The sequence below is a fragment of the Hemicordylus capensis genome, chromosome 3 (assembly GCF_027244095.1).
Source record: "Hemicordylus capensis ecotype Gifberg chromosome 3, rHemCap1.1.pri, whole genome shotgun sequence".
Classification (NCBI taxonomy): Eukaryota; Metazoa; Chordata; class Lepidosauria; order Squamata; family Cordylidae; genus Hemicordylus; species Hemicordylus capensis.
The window spans coordinates 49,241,005-49,268,124 of record NC_069659.1 but is presented as its reverse complement, the minus strand read 5'-3'; the positions used below and the strand labels follow the sequence as shown (position 1 = coordinate 49,268,124).

Sequence of the window (27,120 nt, the reverse complement as noted above, 5' to 3'; positions counted from 1 at the left end):
ACAATCTGTCAGATTCGAGTCGAGTCTTCCCTACTTGCACTCCAGTCGCCTACCTTGCCGTTTCAGTGCCTGTAGATCTTCCGTATACCAAAAGACCAATTTTGAAGCGGGTCAGAGGGGACGCTTGGGAACAATCGTGTCTACTGCCCTGGTGAGCAGGTTGTTCCAATTCTCAGCCAGGGCATCAACAGGATCAACAGCAAAACCAACATTAAATCCCTCCAAGCCTTCTTGGAATCTTAATGGATGCAATAACCTCTTCAGGCGGACCATTCTAATGGGCCTCTCACCCCTAAGGAGGTGGGAAGTGGTTGTGAGTCCAATCTTAACCAGATGGTGGTCCGTCCATGACAATGGGGAAATCACAGGAGTCCCCACCCACGGAACACCACCCTGATCAGAGTAAAATACCAAATCAAGTGTGTGACCTGCAGTATGCGTCCACTTGGAATAGACCACTTTGGATAGGCCCCTAGTTTTCATGGCCGCTATGAACTCCCGAGCTACCCCGGACAAATTGGTCCCAAAATGAACATTGAAGTCCCCCAGCACAAAGAGTCTGGGAGACTCCAACGCGAGTTCTGCGACCAAGTCCATGAGCTCAGTAAGGGATTCCGCTGGGCAGCGGGGCGATCGTTACACCAACAGAAGTCCCAATCTATCCCTGGTCCCCAAACTCAAGGAAACACATTCAATATGGTCCAATACCCTGACAGGGACCCTGGTAAGGGAGATGTTATCCTTCTAGACCACAGCCACCCCACCTCCCCTCACCTGCTCCTCTACAGAATATCCTGGAGGGAGAAGCTGGGACCAAACTGGACCACTAGCGTCCCCCAACCAAGTCTCAGTAATACATACCAGGTCGGCCCCTTCATCCATGATCAGATCATGGATGAGTTCAGATTTATTTTGGACTGACCTGGCATTACAGAGGAGCAGAGAAAAGCTATGTGGGTTGTTGGCAGTGCTTCCCGGGTCAAAGAGCTGGCAGGTCAAAGAGCTGGCAGGACAGCTGGAAGGGTAGACAGCTATTAAATTTCTGACTACCTTTCCCCTGGAATGGCCTGCTGACCTGCTATAAAATAAAGCTGCTAATTAGCAGCAAATTAAGCTGCTAATATTATAACGCCCTTTTACAAAACTATGATGCGGACACACTTGGAGTCCTGCGTACAATTCTTGTCACCACATCTAAAGAAGGATATTGTAGAACTAGAAAAGGTGCAGAAGAGGGCAACCAAGGTGATCGGGGCCTAGAGTACCTTCCTTATGAGGCAAGACTACAACACCTGGGGCTTTTTAGTTTGGGGGAAAAAGTTGACTGCAGGGAGACATGATAGAGGTCTATAAAATCATTCAAGGTGTGGAGAAAGTAGATAGAGAGAAATTCTTCTCCCTTTCACATTACACTAGAACCAGGGGTCATCCCATGAAACTGATTGCCCCAAAATTTAGGACCAACAAACAGAGGTACTTTTTCACACAATGCATAATCAACTTGTGGAATTCTCTGCCACAAGATATGGTGACAGCCAACAACCTGGATGGCTTTAAGAGGGGTTTGGATAACTTCATGGAGGAGAGGTCTATCAATGGCTACTAGTTGGAGGGCTATAGGCCACCTCCATCTCAGAGGCAGGATGCCTTTGAATACCAGTTGCAAGGGAGTAACAGCAGGAAAAAGGGCATGCCCTCAACTCCTGCCTGTAGGCTTCCAGCGGCATTTGGTGGGCCACTGTGTGAAACAGGATGCTCGACTAGATGGGGCTTGGGCCTGATCCAGCAGGGCTTTTCTTATGTTCTAATCTATGTCTTCACTGATGCAGGCTGCCCTGGGAGGGAACCAAAGAACTGAAATCTGATCCCATTAGTCCCAAAATCCTAAGAAGGCTCCCTATTAACAACATGCCCCGATCTGCACATCTACAGTGCATTCACACTGACCAATTCTTTATATACAAACCAACTTGGTTTCAGAAACTCTCTAGACAGAAGCAGCAATAGTGGCTCAGTGTATAATATGCCATTTGATGTTAAAACAGCCGACTATCTTCTATTGACCAATCATGTGAAAAAAACCCCTCCCATATGAAGCTTCATGTTGCAACTAACACAACTGAGATTCACGATTCGCAGCACGCACCCACGTACCTTTAAAAGGGAGAAGAGCAGATCCATACCTGCTCCTCTTCCGCTTGCTGCCACTTCCCAGTTCAGTGGCATTCCGTCCAGCTATCATTGCATGCCTGCGGTGCTACCCCCAGCTGCCCTTACACACTGCCAGCAAGCACATGGCAAGCACATAAACTAAACTCTCCTTAATTTATTATTCTCTCCATGCATGCATGGTGGCCATTTGCATGGTCAGCAACCATACCACCAGTGTACGAGGATAGCTGCGGGGAGCGCTGTTGAAATAGGAAGTGGCAGTGAGTGGTGGAAGAGCAGGTATGGACCTGCTCTCCTCCCTTTTTTATGGTGCGGGGATGCGCGCTGAATCACTGTTCAAATCGCAGTCATGGACATCCCTAGTCTTTAAGTTGAGCTGTATCATTCAACAACTGAATTTTACATAACGTGGTCAAAACAGAACCTATAATTTCTCCTTTAGGGTCCAGTTCCTAACCTCAGCAGTAACTCTATTTGCTATAACCACCCTCCCACCACTGCCTGGGCCCCCTCCCAACCCTAGTCCAAGCCTGCCTGTTTTGTCAGAAACACTGCTTTAGGGAAGATTTTTTTATATATACAAACAAACAAATTTGTGCCCACACACACACACACTTTTAATTACTTAAACTTTTATCTACTCAACACCTACTACATCACATCTTCTATAAGTGTAACTAGAATCAGTACGATTTACCTTGCCCTAACTCTCATGTAAATAATGTAAATGTGTATAAATATAAATATTGCAAATGCTTAAATACCAAATAAATATGTTCAGAAACACTGATTTTGTCTCCACTGTTTTAATTATGTAGTAACACTGTTCATTTTCATGAGGATAAATCTCAGATACCCAGATTCCCATTTGAAACTGAGGTATAAAGTCATAACTGAAGGCTTCAAAACTGTTTGGGGTTTAAGCCCTAAACCTCTTTTATTTTATTTTTGCACTATTGTCTGAACATTCCATGACAACAGAGCAACTCAGCCAGTTATTAGGGAACTTGAAGACAACTAACAAGTAACAATCAGTTTTGGGGCTATTCTATCTGTAAGGAAATGACCGTCACATTACTGATCTTGCTATATAATATCATATGGATAAAACAAGGGACCTTCAATCTCCCTGATTGTTTATGTGGCATATTTATGTGGCATATTTCACAAATATATAAACAAACACGCTAATTGATACTTGACATCAATACCCAATTTGACAGACATCAAAGGTGAGCAAATATGTAGGATATCCCTAAGGTTTGCATATAGAGAAATGCATACTGATCTTGTATACCGCCTTCAAATAATAACTGCACCTCATACTGTGCCTTCAAGAGCTCATTATACGGTGCTAAAAACAAATGTTATAGAGATTAGAGATAAGTGAGAACTGTTCACAGCAAACCAAAATCTGGTAAAAACTGAGAGCATGGGATCATACTACTAACCCAAATCTATGGTGATGTATATATTCATAATGGAATGCAGGGATTTCATTGACAATGAAGAAAACAAAAGGGAGGGGTATACGAGGATAGGAAAAAAATAGGCCACTATAATCATACTTCATTTTTCTCAAATTCAGTAGCATTTTATTTTTCCAGAACAGGAAAACTGCCTTCTGAGTTTTCCCATAAAATGGGGTTAATGCATGCCTCTCTGCCACAGAGAGCCTACTTGTGATACAGCACCAATACTATGACATCTGCTATAGAATTGACTTTCTGGCATCATGGGTTCTAAAAGTATCCCTTAAGTGTGATGTGGGCAATTATGAAATGGCTGGATTCTGTCAGCTTGATCCAGAGGCCATTGAAGCCAGTGGAAATGCTCCCACTGATGTCAATGGCATTTCCTAAAAGGGAGCAATATTCACCCTTCTGCAGCATCCACAGCTAGAGAATGTCCGAACTCTTTAATTAAAAAGCCAACCTCTGCGTTGCAGGTACTGCACAATACAAAGGGACACAGGTGTAGCACCAGGGAGGCAAACTGAGACAATACCTCTCCAATAAAAATTCTGCCTCCCCAAATGAAATTGTCTTTCAGTCCTCACATTTCTAACATTTCAGTAACTTAGAATTTCAGCTTTTAGAAATACAGTTTGGACAAACAAAGGGGGTTGGGGTGGGGCAAAGAAAATGTGAACATTATAACAAATATGAACAAAAAGGTGTGATTGATCTTATATGTCTCACTTTGCAGTCAGAAGAATTCCAATACATACGCGGTGCCCTGAACAAGGAAGAACACCCAAAACTTTAGGCCTTTTTGGTTGTGGCCACTAAGCTTTGGAACACCCTCCCCGAAGAGCTTTGCCATACTCCCTCCTTCATCGTTTTAAAAAAGAAATTGAAAACACATCTTTTTAAAGAGGCTTTTAAATGTTTCATCTCTGTTTATACCTGGTAGATTCTTTAGTTTTTATAGTTCTCCATTTTTAGCTTTTAAAATAACTTTATTTGAAACTTTTTTTAAAATTGTAATTCTAAATGTTGTTTTAGCCTGGTCTTTTAACTTGTTTAACTTAAATTTGGTTAACTTTATTAGTCTTATTTTACATTGTATCTTTTTATACAATTATGAGCCACCTTGAGCAGCAGTATACTGGATGTATATAAAAAAAATTTAAATTGTAATTTGCACAGTCAGAATACTGCAGCTTCCACATTGGCTATTGTTGCTGATGCCTTGAGCGCTTGTGTATCTGTGTGTGCACACATGCATGCATGCTTGATAAGCACCATTAGCACCCCTATAGTGCACCTATGACAACATTAAAAGATGGGACAACGCCAGACATATTTGGTGTTTGTATCAAATACCCTTTACTGTACAACACAGTATAAGGAGAGCAACATATAACTATAAAATAAAGTACAAAGATGTTTGGAGAAATAGGGCTAATGCATGCACCCAAAATTGGGGTAGGAAGTTGATTACAAAAAGCAAGGGAAGCCAGAAGAAGAGAAAAGAACTGGACCCATTCAAAAGAATAGGTGTTAAAACAAAATTTGATGGATAGGGAAGAGTTGACGAAACTAGGGCTTTGCCATTGGAGAAAGGAAAGGTGGAGAACACACTACTGCTATGCACTGGAGAAACTGCTATCTCACCCTGCCGTGCTCAGCCAGCCTCTGTAGGTGGTATAGTGCAGCAGGAGTGGCTAACCCTTCACAGCCTTACGCAGAGAGTGCACAGTGTCAGGGGAGCCCAGCACAGGGCAGAAGCAGAGAGGTGAGTGTGGTCAAGTTCTTCAAGGCCCAGGAAGCCTGAAGGAGCCCTTACATAGCTTAGGCAATGAGGAGTTGGAATGCTGTGTGTTTGTCTGACTGTGAGGTGGCAGGGATATTTCTTTCTCAGTTTATTAAATCAACTGAAAAATATATGTCAGGATCCTGACTTAGCCCTACGTGGAGCAGACTCATCATGATGGTTAGCTTGTCAAGTCAGGATTTCAGCCATAACCTTGACCAGTTAACCATTACAGTGCCAATGATAATTTATTTTATTTAGTCCTCCTTTCTTTATTTGTTACTACTACTGCTACTACGGATATTTATATACTGCTCTTCAACCAAAGTTCTGCAAGCAGTTTACACAGAAAAAAACAAACACATAAATAAGATGGTCCCCTGACCCCAAAGGGCTCACAATCTAAAAAGAAACATAAGGTAACACCAGAGACAGCCACTGAAGGGATGCTGTGCTGGGGTTGGATAGGGCCAATTGTTCTCCCTGTGCTAAATATAAGAGAATCACCACTTTAACAGGTGTCTCTTTGCTCAGTTAGCAATTAGCTTCTTCACTTATTACACGTGCCTCTGACTGTACAATTAAAATTAAGCAGTATTTAAAAATGTATTTGTTAAGTACTAAGGCTTTTCTCGCAACACAAACCGCCTGGGGTAACCCAGGCAGCTCATGTCGTTTGGCATGCCGATTGCCCTCTGCTCCTGGCTGCTTCAGCCAAGGGTAGCCCAATACTTCTACTCAGCTTTTTACTGAGGTAGAACAAATCGTGGGTTTTCATCATCTCGACAATCACCGCCTGGTAGAAGGCTTCCCCCTGGCCCACCACCATCTTGGGCAGTGAGCTGGGAGAAATGAGTAGCCATGCTGAGCACAGAGGCTGATCTAGTGAGAATAGCCACTGTGCTGCTTGTGTGGGTCTCTCTGTGATGCGGGAGGACTTCCTCCTCATCATCCCAGCTTTGTCCTCCTCTGTGCCGCTGGTCATGTGGGTGTGCAGCATGGTGGAGGAAGGGATGGTCGCTGCTTGTCTACAGGGGAAAGCAGGTGAGCTCCTGTCTTTCCCGCAGCCCATGGCATACAGGCTCTAGCCAACATACTGCAATTTTTAAAAACAGTTTTGAAGTGGAAACAGTTTGAAATAATTCACCTCCTTTAACTTTTCTTAAGCAAATTTATCTATTACCAAACAGGATGTGTGTGATTTGCTAGTTGAGCCGATCAGAAGTAGTGTTCACTGGCTGGCCCAGGGCCCTTCCGTATAACAGAGAATGTACAGTTAATTCTAGGACTTGTAGTTCAGAGAGATGTACAGTTCTTATGCGACATGCTATAGACCATTTGCCTGTGCAAAGAAAGGTTTATAGCAATTCATTTAATTTTAAAGTGAAACTTCTTAAATGATTTCCTGGCAGGGCAAAGGGTGGCACCAGGGCAGTTATTGGTTCAGAAGCAGTTGCTTCAGGACAACTCAAAGCTGTGAGGCAGTTGGGACTTAGTAAATAAAGGTGAAGTGAACAGAGCCAGAATTTGCACTGCTCACAAATTCTACCTTACAGACTCTCTCCATGTATAGAGGCAGACTCTTGCATGTGATGCACTTGCACTGAGGACAACAGAATACAGGACTAGATGGAATGAGCCAGTTCCTATTTTCTGGAAAGTAGGAAAACAGAATTAATAGAATAAGATATAAAATTATATACTGGTTCTGCATATAATAAATGGTTGCACAGTGTGTGGATATCTCTGTGGATATCAGAGAGCGTGTCCGTTTGTATTTAAATGTCCTAATTAAAATGCACCAATTGGGTGGGGGTTTTTTGGTTATCATTACCTATCAAAACATTTTAGCAGAAACCTCCTTTATGGTGGCCTTTCCCCAACCCTCCTGTCTCCCCCGTATTTGTCTCTCCAATGAACATTGCAATGAAAAATGTCTTGCTATACCCCTGAGGAGAAGTGTTTGGATTCAACACTGTGAAAATGCTCCCCATTATTCAAGCTATGTGGTCAAAGGGCTTTGAGATTCTCTTCTGGCATAATTCCAGTGTACCTTCTATGCGACCGGTTATTATCTGGTGTTGTCTTGGCCACATTCAAAAACTACTAAAACCTAATATTAAAAAGATACAATAATTGCTACTGCACATTTTAATGAATTATTGTGTTCAAGGTTCCTACGAAAAGTAATATTATACTCGGCTTATGTTTTAATTGATTTATTAATATTTTATCACAGGAATGTAATTTAAGCTCCTCATGATTTAGATCTCATAAACCTTTAGCATTTTGCAAATTCAAATTCCAATTTAAAGCCAGGGCGAGCAATTAACTTTTCTATCATCTTGTCAGGGGAGAAGGTTCATGTTTAATTTGAGACAAAGTGACAGAAATATATATACACTGTATGTATTACTCCAATTTAATTTATGAGTTAGCACCATCCACCTTCCAAATGTAGATTTAATAGAAGGGGGAGAGGCTTGTTGTCGTGGTACTACTGAGATATCTGCCCTGAATTTGCTATGAAAAAAAATGTCCTCATTTATTGAGATAGGAGGCTAGATTGATTACTGGTCTATTTCCAGTCTCTTTGTTTTAATTTCAATTCCCTTGTCATTTTCTCGAATATAGTACATTCCCTCAAATGTAATCTTACAGCCCTTTGCCAGTGCTGAAATAGTCATGCCATCACAGCTATTTCTTCCCTTGTTTCTCCCTCCCTCTCCAAGTTCATCCTAAGTTCTAAAACAAAAGAGAACCAAGAGAACAATCCCCCACAGAGTTTAATAAACCAGTACTGGATGAGCAAAGTCCTGCAGTTTCTACTAAGGCAAGAATCTCACTGAAGTCAAAGGAAGTACAGCTTGATTAAAGAGTGGCAGCCGGGGGCGAGGGAAGTGTGAGGGCAGAAATACAGCAAACAGAAGACAAAAAAATACCAGTGTAATTTATTATACAACAAGTGAATTTTAGCCCGTTGAAAAACGGGCGCTAGTAATGCTTTCGGCCCCGCCGCCGAACCGCCCTCCCAGCTGCCCGATCCCACCATTTGTACAGGAAAGGGAGGCACGAACGGCAGGACCCGGCGGCCATGTTGGGGCCGGGAGAAGGAGAAGTGGCCGCCGCCTACGCCAGGAGGAGAGTGCGGGAGAGGCGGCGGCGCAGCCGCGGCCACGGCCAGAGGTGGCGGTGGCCGCGACGGGGCAACTGGCGGCGGGAGGGCGGTTCGGCGGTGGCATTTTTCAGGGCCAATTTGGCCCTTAGTAATTTGGCGGGGGGACGGGAATGGTGGGATCGGGCCCCAAGGTTCCCCCCCCCCGCCCGGCTTTACTGGCGGCGCCAGGCCTCGGCGGCGGCTCCGCCACCGCCTCGGCCACCTTCCCCGCCGCCTCTTCCCTCGGCGCCTCTCTCCTTTATTTGCGGCGGCCACTTCTGGCCCCGCCGCCACCTCACCCGCACTCCCGCCGCCAGTTGCCCCGTCGCGGCCACCGCCACCTCTGGCCGTGGCCGCGGCTGCGCCGCCGCCTCTCCCGCACTCTCCTCCTGGCGTAGGCGGCGGCCACTTCTCCTTCTCCCGGCCCCAACATGGCCGCCGGGTCCTGCCGTTCGTGCCTCCCTTGCCCTGTTCTGGGCATGCCCAGAACAGGCCAGGCACGAACGCACGCTTGGTGTCCGTCCACGGACGGACACCAAGCGTTTTATTAGAGAGGATTGTCAACATCTCAGAGAAAAGACCACATAGAAAAGCTTGAGAAAAATTATTATTATTATTATTATTATTATTATTAAATTATTATTATTACTACTACTACTACTACTACTAAAAACTTTATTTGTTAGCCACCCCATAACAATTTGTAATACATACAATAAAAACACATAACACATTAAAACATCACAGGCAAAATGAGAGAGAAGAAAATGCAAAATGAAATGCATTTTATAATTAGTTACAAATCAAATCAAATCTGAAAATCATAATTTAAAAGAATGTGCATTTAATAAGGTACATCAACTCTCCTTCAGGAAGGAGGTTCCATATGAAAAGTCTGTGCTGCCCCTGAGGCCTGGCACTTATGTTTAGTTTTAAACTAGTCAAGTTCTTCTTTTGGGCCCTAGCCACTTAGGCCTTTTAAAGTCAGAAACAGTACTTTGACTTGCTCAGAAGGCAATGCAACATCAGAGCAGATGGCAGAGCTCTAGATTAACATGCTGCTAGCAGCCCACAGTCATCAGGAGGTGGGTGATACTGTGTACAAGGTGAAGCTTCTGGATCCTACTATCAAAGGCAGCCCAGGCAGAGGACATTACTGTAGCCTCAAGGTACACTAAGGCAGAATAATGAGGCTAGAGTTCTTGCTAGCGAGCAATGTTAAAAACCACCCCATACCTATACAATGTTCATACTGTACTTTGTTTTTTAACTGTTTGGCCTCTGCTTTCTGCAGCTTTCAGGGTTCTCTGGCTGCTCTGTGCATGCTGAATGATGCTTGTGAAAGATACCTTGCTATTCCTATGTAGTTTCAGAAAGGAAGGAAAGGCAAACAGGTACGCAGTCTGCAGATGCTTCTGGAAACCTCTCCCTGGTGCCCCAGGTTGGGGTGGTGGCCAGAGGTGCTATCAGCTTCGGCTGATAAACCAGCTGCATCAATTTCTTCAGATAAACGACCTGAGAACAATGGTACATATGCTGGTAACCTCTAGACTTGACTAGTGCAATGCGCTCTACATGGGGCTGCCCTTGTACATAATCCGGAAACTGCAGTTGATACAGAATGGAGCAGCCAGGTTGGTCACTGGGTCATCTCAGAGAGACCATATTACTCCCATACTAAATGAGGTACACTTGCTACTGATACTGGTTTCCGGGCAAAATACAGGGTGTTGGTTATAAACTATAAAGCCCTAAATAGCTTAGGCCCTTGGCATTTAAAAGAATGTCTCCTTCACCATGAGCTCCACCAGATGCGGAGCCAACTGAGCGGCGGCCCGCATCCAGCCCTGCTTGGCGGCCCCTTCCAATATGCCCATGACATCACATGCACGGGGCGTGGCTCGGGCTCCATAGGAGCCCAGAGTGAACTTCTCCCTACTACGCCCGGGCCGCTGAGAGCCCGGGCAAACTCTCTGCCAATTATTTCAGGCAGCTCCGACTGCCCCGTAGAATGTTTTTCCCTTCCTCTCCCTCTCTTCCTCTTCCCATCCTCTCCCTCTTCCTCTCCCTCTCCTTGCTGCTTGTCTTCCTCTGGCCTGCTGCTGCTGGTTCTGCTTGTGCATTGAAAGTCTGCTTGGCAGACTGCTGCTGTGTTTTTGCTCCCAATCCCCTGTTCCCTTCTGCCTGCTTCTCTCTGCCCCTGCTTTAAACCTTTTCCCCCCACTATGTGTCTGTTCTGTTGTGTGTTTGTTCTGCTGCTTTAATTTTTTTGTCCCTGAGTGAGTGTTTGGTTGTGTGTCTCTCCCCCGCCCCCATCTCCTCTGGGCCAGGGGGACCCAGGCCCTTTTGCCTGAGGCCTTTCTCTGGCCCATCCATTTCCCTAACCCAGTCCCAACTTTCCCCCACCTTTTTTGCTTTTGGTGGCTGGCTGCAGCTTTAAAATCTGTTGGCTGAGTTGAGAGCCTCCTCCTCAGCTCAGCAGCCACTGCCAATTGTTTTTATTATATTTTATTTTATTCTGGGTTCTCACCCCATTCATAAGTAGAACTGTGTGTGACCTAATTGCTGTGAACTCTGAACTCAGAGTTCACAGCAATTAAGGCCACACACAGTTCTACTTATGAATGGAGATACTCTTCCTATGCATTGCAATGAAGAGGGAAAATTCTTTTTAAAAAATATTTTTTAAAAAACAAACACTAAATCCTAGAAACTTGGGGCTGCCTAGGGAGAGTTGAGGCCAGACCTGCCATGCACCAGACCCACTTTGGGGTGCTCTGGCACCCCCAAAGGGGGGAATTGGGCTGCCTCAGATCCCCATTATTCTCTATGGGAGGAATATAAAAATCGGAAAACTCTTCAGAAATTCATCAATAATCACAGAAGCGTCTGATTGCTTTGGGGTTTGGTGGGTGGTAAGCACGCCTGGGTGCCTACCACCAGCCCAGGTTTTGTGCCCCTAGGTGCTCTATATAGGGAGTAATGGGCTGGTTTGAGTCCCTATTATATCCTATGTAGAACCTTTTAGAACCAGTTCAAATTGGTCTCAAATTCGAATTGAACCGGGGGGAGGGGGTTTCAAGCAAAACCAAAACCAAACCTATCCACCCTGGTTCGAAGCTGGTTCAAATATGAACCAAACAGGCCAAGCTGGTTTTGTTCACATCCCTATTCAGGGATGGGCCTTCTCCGTTGCTGCTCCAAGGCTTTAGAATGTGCTCCGTGCTGAGATAAGAGCCTCCCCATCTCTGATAACATTTAAGAAGGTAATTAAGATGCATTTGTTCGCCCAGGCTTTTAATTAGACTTACAATGTTTAACATTGCATTAAATTTTAATGTTTTAACATTTTAATATTGTTTTAATTTGTATTGTCTTATTGTAAACCTCCCAGAGACACAAGTTTTTGCAGTACATAAATATGTTAAATTAAATAATTAAATAAAATGAAGTATGTGTATATATATATATATTTGAACTGACCAAATGAGCGAAATTGCTTTCGCTCTTGCATCCACAAGTACATTGACATTGGGATGAGAACCATGACAATAAATGTTTATAATATTTTAATACATGTTTGATATCGCTCATGAACCAGACAGCTCCTCTTCTCCCAAACACTTTAGCTCAGGACACAGCAAGCTTCATGTGTCTAACAGATCAGTGGTGTTTGGGTTTTCTTTTTTTAATAAGAAGTAGTAGTGATCTTGGTTTGCAGAAACAGTACTCACAGAGCACTGATTTTCTTGCTTCCTCACAGCCTTTACCTGCCTGTTACAAGAACACATGCTTGCTAACTTCAGTTACTGGGAAATCCCGGCAGTCGAGGCTAGTGTGGATACACAGCAACAGACACTTATTGTGTGTAGTGTAGTAAGGTTGTACACTATATATATTTTTGAGACACAGATCTCTACTATTTGTCAATTTACACTTATAAACACCCCTTTGTTCAGAACCCCAGGGCAGTGCACAACATATTAATCACTTTTAAAATATCAAAAAACTTAGACAGCAGCCATAAAACCACAGCTGAAACAGTGCAGAAAGAGAACTTTAAGCTCCCCAGTCAAAACTTTAAGCTCCCCGGCCTGGCTAAAGGGGGTAGTCTTCAATAATTTCCAGAACTCAAGGAGGGAATTCCACAGTCTGGGGACAATCATGCTCTGCATGATAACTGCATGCAAAATAACAGAGCCCCTGAGGGTGTACATGGAGCACAGCTCTTCCAAGATATCTTGTCTGGTGAGTAGATTCATGGGAAAAGGCAGACCTTCAAGTAACCAGGGCCCAAACCTTAATAAAGGATATTAAAGGTAACTAGCTTAGCCGAGTGCAGAGCATCTGTGCCTCTAGTTCTCCCTGCCTGGCCGTTTCTTTCCTCCACGCCACCCATCGCCATTGCAACTTTCTCCCACGCACCATCTCCCTCCTCCCACCTGCCCCCTTTGCTGTTTTCCTTCCTCTTCACCTACCCGCCTCCGCCACAGTTTCCTCCCCACCTGCCCCCATCACAGTTTACTCCCAGCCCTCACCCGCCTCCTCCTCCCTACCCACCTCCACCATTGCCCTCCCGCCTACTGGCGCCATTGTTTCCCCACCCGCTGCCGTTAACTCCCAGGCCACCCACCAGCTGCCCATCCCCGTCACTATCCAGCAGCTCTCCAAACTCTCATGAGAGCTGCCATGCATGGGATTAGCAACAGGTACGTCTAAGAGAAATAGATAGATAGATAGATAGATAGATAGATAGATAGATAGATAGATAACCAGCAAATTAAGTTGCACCTGGAAACAAATTGACAGCCAATGCAAGCCTCTCAGGATTGCTGTAATGCACATCAGAGTAGTACTCTGGTTGCTGCATTCTGCACAATTTACAGTTTCCAAATGTTTTTTAACAGTGGACCCATGCAGAGCATGTCACAGTAATATATTTGTATATTTGTATTTTTATTGTGCTTTGTTTTAATTTTATGGTAAACCGCTTTGAGATTATTTTAATGAAAAGCAGTATATAAATTGAACAAACAAACACACACTATAACTGAGACATGATCAAGGCATCGGTAACTGTGGCCAAATCTCAATAAAAGGCCACAGATAGCACACTAGCTGAAGCTGTACAAAGGCACTCCTAGCCACATCCATGACCTGACCTCCTAGGAGCAAGGCTGGGTCCAGGAAAATGCACAAGCTGTGTATTCTTCAGAGGGAGTTCAACCCCATCTAGAACAGGATGGATTCTTTTTCCCTGCTCAGTTCTCCTACTAACCACAAGCACCTCTGTTTTGTCCAGATTTAGTCTCAGCTTGTTGGCCCACATCCAGCCCTTCACAGTCCCCAGTCCTCAGTTCAGGACATCATCGCCTAGGATCTGATATCACAGAGAGATAGAGCTAACAACAACAACAACAACAACAACCCACAGTACTCTGTGGTCGCCAGGAGTCAACACCGACTTGAGGGCACACTTTACCTTAGAGAGGAGAGCTGGTCTTGTGGTAGCAAGCATGAGGTGTCCCCTTAGCTAAGCAGGGTCCACCCTGGTTGCATATGAAAGGGAGACTTGATGTGTTAGCACTGTAAGATATTCCCCTTAGGGGATGGAGCCACTCTGGGAAGAGCAGAAGGTTTCAATTTCCCTCCATGGTTTCTCCAAGATAGGGCTGAGAGAGATTCCTGCCTGTAACCTTGGAGAAGCCGCTGCCAGTCTGTGAAGACAATACTGAGCTAGATAGATTGTATATGGCAGCTTCCTGTGTAGATGTTAAACATCTGAAGTCCAAGTTGAAATGAATGTGAGCGACTTTATCTGTGAACTACCACACAAACTGTTCACTGCTACTATCAGTAAAGGTTCTAAATCTGTACTGATACAAGACTGCCCTGGATGAGATGCCAAATTGAGTCCTCAGTTACCCACACGCTCAGTTTGAGCTTGGACTCACATTGAAATAGGCCAATAAATAGCCATCCCATTACATTAACAGAAGTCATTCAACCTTTTGCACAGGAATTCATTACAATGCAACAACACATTTGCTTAAGACAGGGCTGATCAGTTTTATACCCTGCCTTTCTTTACATTAAAGACCCATAGTGGCCTAAGCTTCCAAATAAATTCCACATTCCTTAATTTGGGGACAGCAATGAAGGGAAGTCAGAATTAATGAGCACGGTATGAGAAACTAAATACTACCCCCTGCAGTGGTAATAAAAATATTAATAAAATAAAATAAAAATAATATATTAAGCACCTAAATAGCTAGATGCTGTACAACTGCAAAAAAAACCAACAACGTACAAGACTTTCTCAGGAGCTACACAAGCTACTCACAGGATAGATACTTACTAACTAGTCTGCTGAATCTGGTCTAATGCACTTACACCAGAAACTTAGTACTGTAATCTAATCGTAACTTGTGCTTCAATCACATTTGAAGCGCAATAGTTTACCATCTAACTAACATGGAAATAAAGAACTATGCCCCTCAACCCAGACAGATTGTTTTACATTCTTATTCAGTTATGAAACTCAAATAGCTTTCTTTCTTTGAAAATGTAGGTAAGACAACCACTGCTGTCATACATATTTTTAAGACAAATTATAGCAGAGTGCATTGCAATTTCCACCACTTTGTGGTGTCTGCAGAGTGATAGACACCAGCCCACATTGGTATCATTTTGGGGTACCCAAATACTTGTCTGAAAAATACTATTAACTGCAGATCGTAGGCATCTGAAGTGCATAAAAATCCCATAACTTTAATTACACTGGAGGACTTGTGTGATTTTGCACGAAATTTATAATACTTTTATTAAAGATGCAGACTGGATTCATTTAAAGCTTCTTACTGTCAAGCAGACAATTTTAAAGTTGTATTTGAGACTATATGGGGGAGAGGGAGGAACAAACTATCTGAAGAATAATGAGTTATGGGCATTTTACATATCAATAGGCAAAATTTAGAACATTTGTTGTTATAGCAAAACATATTTTGCTACAGAGAAGAGAGCTGGTCTTGTGGTAGCAAGCATGACTTGTCCCCTTAGCTAAGCAGGGTCCACCCTGGTTGCATATGAATGGGAGACCTCATGTGTGAGCACTGTAAGATATTCCCCTCAGGGTATGGAGCTGCTCTGGGAAGAGCAGAAGGTTTCAAGTTCCCTTCCTGGCATCTCCAAGACAGGGCTGAGAGAGATTCCTGCCTGTAACCTTTAAGAAGCCGCTGCCAGTCTGTGAAGCTACTGAGCTAGATAGAGCAATGGTCTGAATCAGTATATGGCAGCTTCCTGTGTTCCTATGTTGTAGTTTAAAAGGAACACAATGGCTATACTCTGAGACAAAACTCTTCCAGTTAGTATTTTAAGTTTGTAGATCTGAGGCAGCTTTCACATTCTTTCAAAGGCTCCCAAGGCCTCAAGTGTAGGACTGACTCCACATCCTATGATCCCCCTCACAGTACAGGTAAGCTTTCCCAGAGGAATCTTACTGGAACAAGGAGGCACAGTCATATTTTATTATTCACTTGCCTGAGAAGAGGGAGTTTGTTTTCAGAATAAAAGGAAGATGGCCCTCTAATTCAGTAGCTGAACCAACTGTTTCTACTTAACTAGAAACTGATGCTTTTGAAAAAGCCTCCCTCCCCAAGCCAGAATGATCCAAAGTGCAGGCTAAGGAATTTCAGCTTCTCTATCTCAGTCACAACTAGAAATATTCAGCACACCATCCTCCTACATTTAGTTCGTAAGTTATTCCAACAGGGAAGATCTTTTCCAAAGAGTAGAGTCTGAAATGAAAGACCACAGAAAGTGCTTGTGGTGCTATTCTCAGGAACAGATGTGGTGGAGGGAATCTTATCTTCTTCTGAGTTTCAGACTGGCCCTGGAGTGACTTTGCAGCCATTTCAATTCATTCTTTCTGAAAATCCTTTTTCTATGGCTCAAACTGGGACCAAATTTTTCCCCACACATGGTGCTTAGAAATTTTTAATGTACTTATTCTAGGTGTCATAACTGTAGAGTTGGAAGGGACCCTGGAGGTCTTCTAATCCAACCCCCTACTCAGTAAAGGAAACAGTTACAACATCCCTGACAGATGGCTGACCAGCCCCTATCTGAAAAGTCTAGAAAGGAGAATGTACCACTGGGCTGTTCCACTGCCAGAAAGTTCTTACAGTTAGGAAATGCCTCCAAAAGATTTGCTTAACTCTGCTCACTTGTAATCTCAACCCATTGTCCTCCCTGCAGGAGCAGCAGAAAACAAGTCCACTTCTTCCTTTACATGACAGCCTTTCAAAGCCATTTAAAAATGGCTATCACATCTCCCCTTAGTCTTCTCTTCTCCAAGCTAAACATACCCAGCTCCTTAAACCAGTCTTTCATAGGATTTAGTTTCCAGGCCCCTCATCTTCGCAGTCATCCTCTAAACCTGTTCCATTTAATCAATGACATTCTTCAAATGTGATGCCAAGGATTGTACATAGTGGCTGACAACCAGAGCAGCATATCACAGCTGCTCCTAACATCCAGTGGCATGTAGCACTAGCCCCCACACTAGCATGAGGCCTTTGATTCTGCAAGTGCAAATACTTTCTGAAACTTGCCTGTGTTCTGGAAGTGCTCTACTAGAGCAGGAACAACTAGCTGAGGTCAAGTGGCGTGTTCCCACACTAATAGAGCAATTCTGGAGCATGGGCAAGCTCCGAAAAGTATTTGTGATCATGTGCAAAAGTGCTCATGATTCCAGAAAATCATTGGTGAAGGGGCAAGTGCTGTGCACAATGCTCTGGATGTCAGCTAGCATTCAAAGTGAGGTCTGACCAGTACAGAATAGAATATAACTCTACAGAATTGTATGCATGTACAGTTATTTACATAATTATGTTCAGTGTACTTATGTTCAGAGCATGCACAGTAGTACACTTCCTGTCTGTGTCCTGCATTTGAGGTGGACTGTCCGCAGATACACTTTCAAATGAACGTATAAACAGTTGTGTACATGCATACACACCTGAGCGCATGTAAAACCTAATGTCTGTACAAGGCTTATTACTTCTTGTGATTAATTCATTTTGCATTAGCTTTCTTAGCAACTGCATCATACTGCTTGCTGATGTTCAACATAGTGGTTCTTGTGATCCACTAAGCCAACTAGACCCTTTTTATATGTACTCCCAGCCTCTTCTGTCCTATTCCTGTGCATTTTGTTTTTCTTACTTTTTTTTATTTTTCTCGCCTTAAAAGGTGTTCTCTCTAGAATTTGCTACCTGAAATATGTGCTTCATTTCATTTCACAGTAAGGCTGACCCTTGCTGCATCATGGCTATCTCATCAGCTCAGCCTAGCAGTTATGTCTGATAACATGCACAGAGAATGAAGATCTTATTAAGGGTCTGACACTGAGTTTCTCACCGTTTCAGGTCACAAGACTTTATAATAAAAGCAAACTGTTTGGCATATGCCAATTCCACAGGGGGAAATAAGAGAGGCACAATTATATCACTACATGTTCACAGAGGGGGGAAAAGCTGGGTTTACTCCTAACTCAAAACAGTGTAACACCGTTTAAAAATAGTTTTCTAAAAATGTTTCTAATCATAATGAAATAAACAACGTAGAAGTAATTCAACATAATTTTCACAAAAGTTAAGTGCACCTCAGAGCTGGTTCAGATTTATGTAATTGCTTCCGTTGAAGCAAGCCCATTACACAGTAAGGTGGAAAGGTAACACCTGACCTGATGCATCCATTGGCACAGTCAATGGTCCCGAACGGGAATTGTGGAAGTGTGACACTTATAGTATTCATGAGAACAGCTCCTGAGAAATTTTGGCTGTATCAGTGGATTCACCAAAGTAGACATTACTTAATTGATAATGGTCATTAACCGAAGAGGGGTTAAGATGATACAAACTGCCATTCTGGCCAGAGACACCAATGTTACAATTTGCCCACATTGATCTACATGGCCAGAATGACCCACTGAAGCTGTTCTCACGCACAGCCTAGCCCAGCCTAGCCCGGCCTAGGTTAGGCTGTGCATGAGAACCGCCAGGATCAGGCCCAATCCCAGCACACTTTTACTGAAAATCGGAGGGGATGGTCAGGTTTGTGCAGCCTTCCCCCCACTCCCATCCCCCACCCGGTAGGTCGTGTAACTAGCTCCACTAACTTGGGCCTGACAGCAGCCACAACCATATGTAACAAAGCATGTACAAAGAGACAGGTCCACCCTTTCACTCCATTTTTCTACTGTGAATGTTAAAAGATGACAACTTCATGCACAGGGCTGGAATTTCTTCAAATTTTTGCTTAAGATCCATTTGTGAAAGTAGTCTCTCATTTTCTAATCTGTTTTTAAGCCAAAGGAATGCATTCCCTCATAGTATACATCACATGTTTTGGAACTATATAACAAACACTTACTGTAAAAGCTATTAATGTGATTTAGGATGCAATCCACCTCTCATTTACTTCAATGGAAAGCCACATACTGCTGCTAATTGAGCTGGGTTGCAACCTTAATAAACATCAGAACCAACCCGACAAGAGACAGCACATGGAAAACCCTTGGCACTAGGAGTGACTAAGCCAGACTACTAGTACTTGTGCAATGCCTTTCTACACAAGCTCCACATTAAAAGAAGTGTTCAGACCTTGATCCAATAATATGAGGATATAAGCAAAGGATATTATTTTTGTATTGCTTATGACTATTTCTAGGGCACCTACTAGGACAAGGAATTTTAGATTTATTTATTTTTTAAAGACACAGGTTCGGCCTTTTCAATTTCAATCGAAGTAAGAAATATCACATACTTTAGGGAAGAGGAATGGGGGGGGGGGAGTACATGTGCAAAATCAATTAGAAAACATTAGTGTGAAGAGGGAAGAGCTGAAATACACCAATGGAAGAAGAGGCAGAGTCCCAACAGTAGAGAAATTCAGTAGAGAAATTCTGGCCAAGTCAGCATTATCACTGAAAGGAATTTCAAGGTACTGTTTTAAAGAATTAAGAAGAACACTGACAAAGTGGCTGGAGGGGTGCCTTCCATGGTGTCTGTAACAACTATTGTCATTTCACCTTGAGGGGAAACGTGTATCATACCTATCATCAGTGAATAAACCAAGACCCCAAAGACTTGTTTTTTAATTAGACAAAAAGCTAAACTAGCTTGATTCCTACCAGACAAATCCTATGTGGCTTTTCTTGCATATCCACCTGCATTAATTTAAGCAGGGCACAGCATGTCCTCCTTGAATAAGCAGTCCCTCTGTTTCACAAGAAGTACAAAGACTAATTCACTGCATTAGAAGGGAGGGGAAAACCCATCTGGTCATATCTAGGAAAAATCTCCTCACAAGCATACAGCCAAAATCATACCACAACTGCTAATGTATATATTGCAAACATACACAGGTATGATATTTACAGTAAACAAAGAGCAACACAGCCAACCGAAGACATAAACATTTGCTGGAGCATGAATGCTCAGCCTGGTTACACCACACACTGGATGTTTATTTATTCCCGTTGCATATGATCAACAGGAGACGACATTCAAAACAACTTTTTAAACAACGTGTCACTTTATGTTAGTTTTTGCCAATGGGGCTTCTTCCAAAAGTGTGTGTCATAATAAGATATGTATGTGTTTAGAGAGCTTTCTTATTTTACGTCTGTCATGGCAGGAAGACAAAGATCAGTCCTAGCAACCTAGCATTCATTTCTGCTTTCCATCTCTGCAGCCATACGAGCCATACAATTTTAATCAGAATGCTTGCTTGATACGCACAAATACTCAGTTACATAAACTGAGCCTTTCCCCTATTAACCCATAGTTAGAGCTCAACTGAAATGCTTCTTTAACCCTCGTCATGCTGATGTGACCTGGGCAGAGGGCACTTAATTGAATCAATATACACAAAGTAAATTCCAATGTTACATTTACATTTTCCCAATGTAAATTCCCCTCCACACACATTGTTTTAAGCAGCTGCACAACTGTGCCCTTGCACAACACCACCAGGGCTGGCTTCCATGAGTGCAGAAATACTGGTCGCCAGCATTGCCTTGCACATCATGTGGGTCAGTATTTCTAGGGTGCTTTCTTTTTTGGGGGGTGCCATCAACAGTGCAGAACATTTGGTCATAGAACATGGGTAACTCCTGAGTAATAATCTACTATCAGGGCCTCGATGTATGATCAGTTGAAACATTTGCCAACTGCATTTTGGCCTTTTGCAAAAACTCCTATAGCCCCTTTTCCAAACAGTGTGAAAATCCATATTAATATAAAAGAAACACGGTACACATCGCTCTGCTTTTAGGGAGTAGCCATGCTCTTTATGAGAGAGAGAGAGAGAGAGAGAGAGAGAGAGAGAGAGAGAGAGAGAGAGAGAGAGAGAGAGAGAAGGTACACAACTGCTTTTTGAAAAAGAAAAAGATGCCACAAGTTCTAGGCACAGAACTCCCACATTACATCTCATTTGGCCCAAGGGCAGGGGCAAGTGATTTCCCAGAATTCTTTTTACATGAAAATCTTACCATGCAGCAACAAATCCCTAATGCAGTTGCTGGCTAAATGCACCCCAATGTGGGAACACACAGGCCTGGCTTTGTACTCATGATAGCTAAATATAGTCATGGAGGCAGTTTTGCAGAGGTGCTATTGCCCAGGATACACAAATTCATCTCTGGTCAAGCCACCTTCAAATTCTATAGACCTTCAAACTCTACCATGGAGAAGCTAAAGCTAGCTGCCAAAACCATGATCAGCCCTGCTACATGTGCTGTGTTTTAAAGTAATGCTCAAAAGAAACACACTAGATAGTGACCATGATGAGCAACGTGTGCAAAACACAAATATCTTGGGGAGTTCTGCCACAGTTGTGGGAGAAGCCGAGAAATTTAGTATGCATAATGAGAAGGCCACGTATGGCCTCTTTAAATTGTAATATTGCCATGGCTTTCAGCAGTGACTTACCATGATGTTTCCTTTTCAAAATGGGTGCATAAGTAAAATTGACGACACCAGTGAATTTGCTTGCAATCTGTTCTACTTAATTTACTTAATTTACTTTAGGATTAATGGAAGCAGCTTGTATATTAGGAAAACAGCAAACAGGCCTTTTCAGCTGCAAGGAAGCTTTGTTCTCCTCCCCATTCCCAATTACATGTGCACATTTACCAAGCTGTCAATGCTAGACACCACCGCTAGTGCCATGGTAGCAGGATGGGAGAAGTCACATCTTTGGCTCCCCAAAGATAATAGTCTATGTACAGAGATAGAACTACACTTGTGTAGACATCGAACTACACAAAATCCTTTCACAGAAAGTTAGTACATTTTAGCCTACTTTCGAGTAGGCTTAAGAGATCACCCAGCATTCTGTGTGTCTGTGTCTGTGTGTGTGTCCCCATCAACTTTGCAATGCCTTGACCAATAAATATGAATCAAATCAGGTATAGCTGTAGGGACACAGAGGGACACCTCAACAGCATAGTTTGTGATGCCATCCAGCCCAATTCAAGATGGTGGATGTGTAAACCTTTGAGGCGCAAGTGAGCTAAGTTGTGAACCTCCTAATCTATTTGAACCAAATTTGCTACAGCTGTAGGGCCACACAGAGATGCCTCAACGGCATAGTTTGTGATGTCATACACCCCAATTCAAGATGGCAGATGCATGAACACTTGAGGTGCAAGGGAGCTAACATGTTGGCTGTCTAATCAATTTGAACCTAATGTGCTACAGTTATACTGAGTGACACACAGGGACACCTCAATGGCTTCATTTGTGATGAAGTCATCCACCCTGATTCAAGATGGCAGATGCGGGAACATTTGAGGTGCAATTGGGCTAACTTGTGAACAGCCTAACTGATTTGAAACAAGTTTGCTACAGCTGTAGAGATTGGCACATATGGATACCTCAAGGATGTAGTTTGTAATGATGTCATCTAGCTGGATTCAAGATGGTGGACACATGAACATTTCAGGTGCAAGTGGGAACTGATTTGGACCAAATTTGTTACTGTTGAATGAACATTTAGAGACACCTCAAATGCAGTTTGTGATGATGTCATCCACCCTAATTCAAGATGGCAGATGCATGAACATTTGAGGCACAAAAGGGGTAAATCTTGAACTGCCTAACCAATCTGGACCAAATTTAGTCCAGTTGTAGGAATAGTGAAAGCCAAGTAGGCAGATTAGTTCTTACTAGAACAACTTGTTTCAATTTGTGTCTGCTTCATAAGAGGAATTACAAGAGTTACATGAATCTCTTTTACTAAAGAAGAATTTTATGAATATATCATCTTATGGTGAGATATCCATGCTTAAAAAAGATCATGTAAATTAATTCACTATGAAACCGCAGAACAATTTTTATACAAATTCTTTACCAAATAGCCCATAAAGCCAATTTAAGAGACAGAAATACCCTAGGATGCCCAGTCCTCATTGTCAGGCCCGTTTTTAAAACAGTGTCCCTAAGTGACGTTGCTGGTTCTGAAGCTATGAAACTGTTCCAACAATTTCACGTAAAATCAGCATTTCTGCCTTTCTTTCTTGCCAATGTATATGTGAATTATATCAAAGGCCCATTGAGAGAGGAGTAGTGTGACTTAGTAAATCTCCAGTGCTTGGAGGAAACTCAGCTACCTAGAAATCTAAGGGAAGGTTAAACCTTTTAGGCATGTAAAATATGGAGTTCAAAGATAGCAGTGAACTGAGACTACTGTTTCCTGACCAGTCTGACTTTACCTTACAGTGCCTCTGGCGCTTCATATCTCTAACCCAGTCAACCAGTAATTGTCAGTTAATTCCCAGCCAGAATGTTGCTTCTGTTCTGAAGCAACTACATTGTGTAATCAGTGGATTACACTATGCTAAAAATACTAGAAAAACTCAGAATTGGGAAGGAAATTTGTTTGTGCAAGAAGCAAAATTTAAGATTCACTATGTCTATAGACCTATTACTGCCATTTCTTTTTTCCTAAGGATGAACCAAATTCCTTATTTCTTCTATGTCATTGCTAATGCTCTGTCAATTTGGACACAGTATCATCAAGGTACTAATACAGTGGCCTTCATTTCAGCAACCACAGTTTTGCATATCCATGGACAGGTCATGGAGACCTGGTTACTTTATCCGTGGTATTTAAAATAGGCAAAATTCACCTATTCATGGTTTTGAGTGGCTGGAAATGACTTCCGACGTTATTTTTGACTGCAATTTTACAGCACAGAGCCATTTTGCACCTATAGGCAAGAACGGAACCCCCACGAATAACAAATGCCACCTGTATGTAAGCTTGACAACTATGATATTGCTGTTTTCTGAGTATTGATGAGTGAGTATGATATTGCTGTTTTCTGAGTATTTTTTAGCATTATATAATCCAAGTGGGAATTTTATTTCTAAAATACAGTAAACACAAATGCCATAGGAAAATAGGACTACACACTCAAAACTGTAGAACTTAAGATTGTTTTTTAAAAACAACAGAAAAACTAACAAAGTTCTAGGTAGAAACCTAAGATGTTGATTCAAGAACATGGGCATAATGGTAAGTACTCTTTAGAACTGTCTCCAACTTTAACATTAATGTTCATTACATATGTGCTGGACAGTTCATTACATATGTGCTGGACATATGTGCAACGGAGAACAATTGAAACTCTTGGGGCAACAGTCAGTATCATGCCACATCACAGTAACCATGCATCAATAGCATGCTGACAAGTTCACTTAACTCATTTCACACCCAGTGAACACAGATTCCTTAGCATGGATGAGTTATACAGACTGGAGAATACCTTTTAAGAGCAGACTTCTGATCTTAGCAGAAAATAAGCATATTTTATGCTTTATCTGCACTTTAAGAAACAGTGAAAGATTCATTTGTGTTAAGTATAGTACCAATTTAGTTGGATAATTGGTGTTGAGACAGTAGTTAGAACTGAGATACTCCTTACATAGCATTGTACTATAAGTTGTATACTGTGAGAAGAACCATAACCTAAACCTGGATGCAACTGAGCAAACTGTATTGAAAGTACAAATTTGCCTTCAAATAAGAAAAGCCCACTAGATGCTTCTGGGACGCCCACAGGCAAAAGATTAAGACATGCCCTCTCTCCTGCTGTTGCTCCCCTGCAACTGGTACTCAAGGGCATCCTGCCTCTTAGCCTAAAGGCAGCCCATAACCTCTATGGATTTGTCTAAAAAGCCATCCTTTTTAAAGCCATCCAAATAAAGCCATCCACTGGTGGCCATCACTATATCCAGTGGCAAAAATTTCCATACATTAATTATGTACCATGTGAAAAAGTGCTTCCTTTTGTCAGTCCTAAATTTCCTGGCCATCAATTTCATGAGATGGCCCTGGGGTCTAGAGTTATGAGAGAGAGAGAGAGAGAGAGAGAGAGAGAGAGAGAGAGAGAGAGAGAGAGAGAGAGAGATCCACACCATGAACAATTTTATAGATCCTTATCATCTATAGTCACAGTCACCTTTTTCCTAAACTAAAAAGCCTCAAATAATGCAGCCTTGCCTCATATGGAAGGTGCTCCAAGCCCCTGATCATCTTGGTTGCCCTCTTCTGTACCATTTCCAGTTCCACAATGTCCTTCTTAAGATACGGTGACCAAAACTGTACACAGTACTCAAAATGTGGCTGCACCACAGATTTTATAAAGGCATTATGATGTTAGCAATTTTGTTTTCAGTCCACTTCCTAGTTATCCCTAGCATGGAATTTGGCTTTTTCACAGCTGCCACAGACTAAGTTGACACTTTCAATGAGCTATCCACCACAATCCAAAGATCCCTCTCCAGCGCCATCCATGGGGGGTGCGGAGCGAAAGGGCCCACCCCCTGCGTCTGATGTCTGTCAGACGCAGCAGGGAGTGTGGCCCTCTCTCTGAAACGGGGCCATGTGCCCCATTTCAGAGCAAATACTGGCCAGTGCTGCACTCTCAGTGTGGCCAGGAGCTGCTCTCTCCTTGGGAGAGCATCTCCCAACCACATTGCTAACACAGTGCTAGTTAGCCACTTTGCTGCTTACCCGTACTTCTAGATCATTTATTCATACATTAAAAAGCACCGGTCCTAGTACAGATGCCTGGGGGACCCCACTTCTTACTTTCCTCCATTTGAAAACTGTCCATTTATTTCTATCCTTGGTTTCCTGTCCATTAACCAGTTATCAATCCACACATGAACCTGTCCCCTTATCCCATTACTGCTAAGTTTACTCAAAGCCTTTGATGAGGAACTTTGTCAAAAGCTTTTTGGAGGCCCAAGTATACGGTGTCAATTGGATCATCTTCATCCACATGCCTGTTGACACTCTCAAAGAACTCCAAGAGATTAGTGTGGCAAGATTTACCTTTGCAGAAGCCATGATATAATGGCTGCCTTCCTCTGTGCTTTCGGCAGCCATTATAGGCTAAGACTACTTTATTGTCTAGTCTTAGCCTATAATGTCTAATCTTAGCCTTCCTCTGAGCTCTCATGACACATGCTGGTTCTCCTTCAGCAAGGTCTGTTCTTCTATATGTTTAACAATATTATCTGTAGGTATGCTTTCCATCAATTTATCTGGAACAGATGTTAAGCTAACTGGCCTGTAATTTCCTGGATCCCCCCTGGATCCCGTTTTGAAAATCAGTGTTATATTGGCTACTTTCTGGTCGTCTAGAACAGAGCCTTATTGTAGGAATAAGTTATATATTTTTTGCTAGAAGATCAGCAGTTTCACATTTGAGTTACCGTATTTTACGGACTATAAGACGCTACGGACTATAAGACGCACCTTAATTTTAATCCAGTTTTTCAGAGTTTTAACATATTAAACTGTTAAAACATATAAGATGCTCCTGAATTTTGGCGGATATTTTTTGAGGAAAAAAGTGAGTCTTATAGTCCATAAAATACGGTATTTCTTTAAGAACTCTTGGGTAGATCCCATCTGGACCTTTAACTTTTCGACAGTTAGAACATCATCTTTCATAACCTCAGTTTGATTCAGTTCTTCAGCCTCTGTCCCTGAGAAGCTCACTCAGTTGCAGGTATATGCTCAGTATCTTCCGCCAAGACGACAGATGCAAATAATATTTCAGGTTCCCTGCAGTCTCCATATCCTCCTTAATAATCCCTTTCACTCCTTCGCTGTCTAATTGTCCAACCATCTCCTTGGCAAGTTTCCTGCTTCTGATGTATTTAAAGAAGTGGTGTTTGTTTTTTAAATCCCCCTTTATACTTTTAGTTAAATGTTCCTCAAACTCTCTTTTCTCATTTCTTATTGCCTTCTTGCATTTCTTTTGCAAGCATTTGTGTTCCTTTCTGTTCTCTTCATTTGGGCAGGATTTTTTTTTTTTTTTTGCTTCCTTGACTCTACCTGGACTTGGTGGTACCTTTACTTCTTTTTTGAGATACATTCTAACTAGGCTTATATTACTGTGGTTTTAAATAAACTCCATGCATTTTGGAGTTTGCATTTTGAATTTTGAC

At 42.6% G+C, this 27,120-nt stretch overlaps 1 protein-coding gene across 13 annotated transcripts in view; it reads right to left on the bottom strand.

Moving 5' to 3' along the window:
* The window catches only part of ZBTB20 (zinc finger and BTB domain containing 20), an 852,388-nt gene that overhangs the window by 613,186 nt on the left and 212,082 nt on the right, over positions 1–27,120 (bottom strand). Inside the window, exon 1 of one of the 13 annotated variants that reach the window (XM_053309302.1) lies at positions 6,980–7,084. The exons of the other annotated variants lie outside the window; for them this stretch is intronic. The gene's annotated coding sequence lies outside the window, so the exon portion shown is untranslated. Of the gene's footprint in view, positions 1–6,979; positions 7,085–27,120 lie in introns of those variants that run through there. 13 annotated transcript variants of the gene reach the window in all.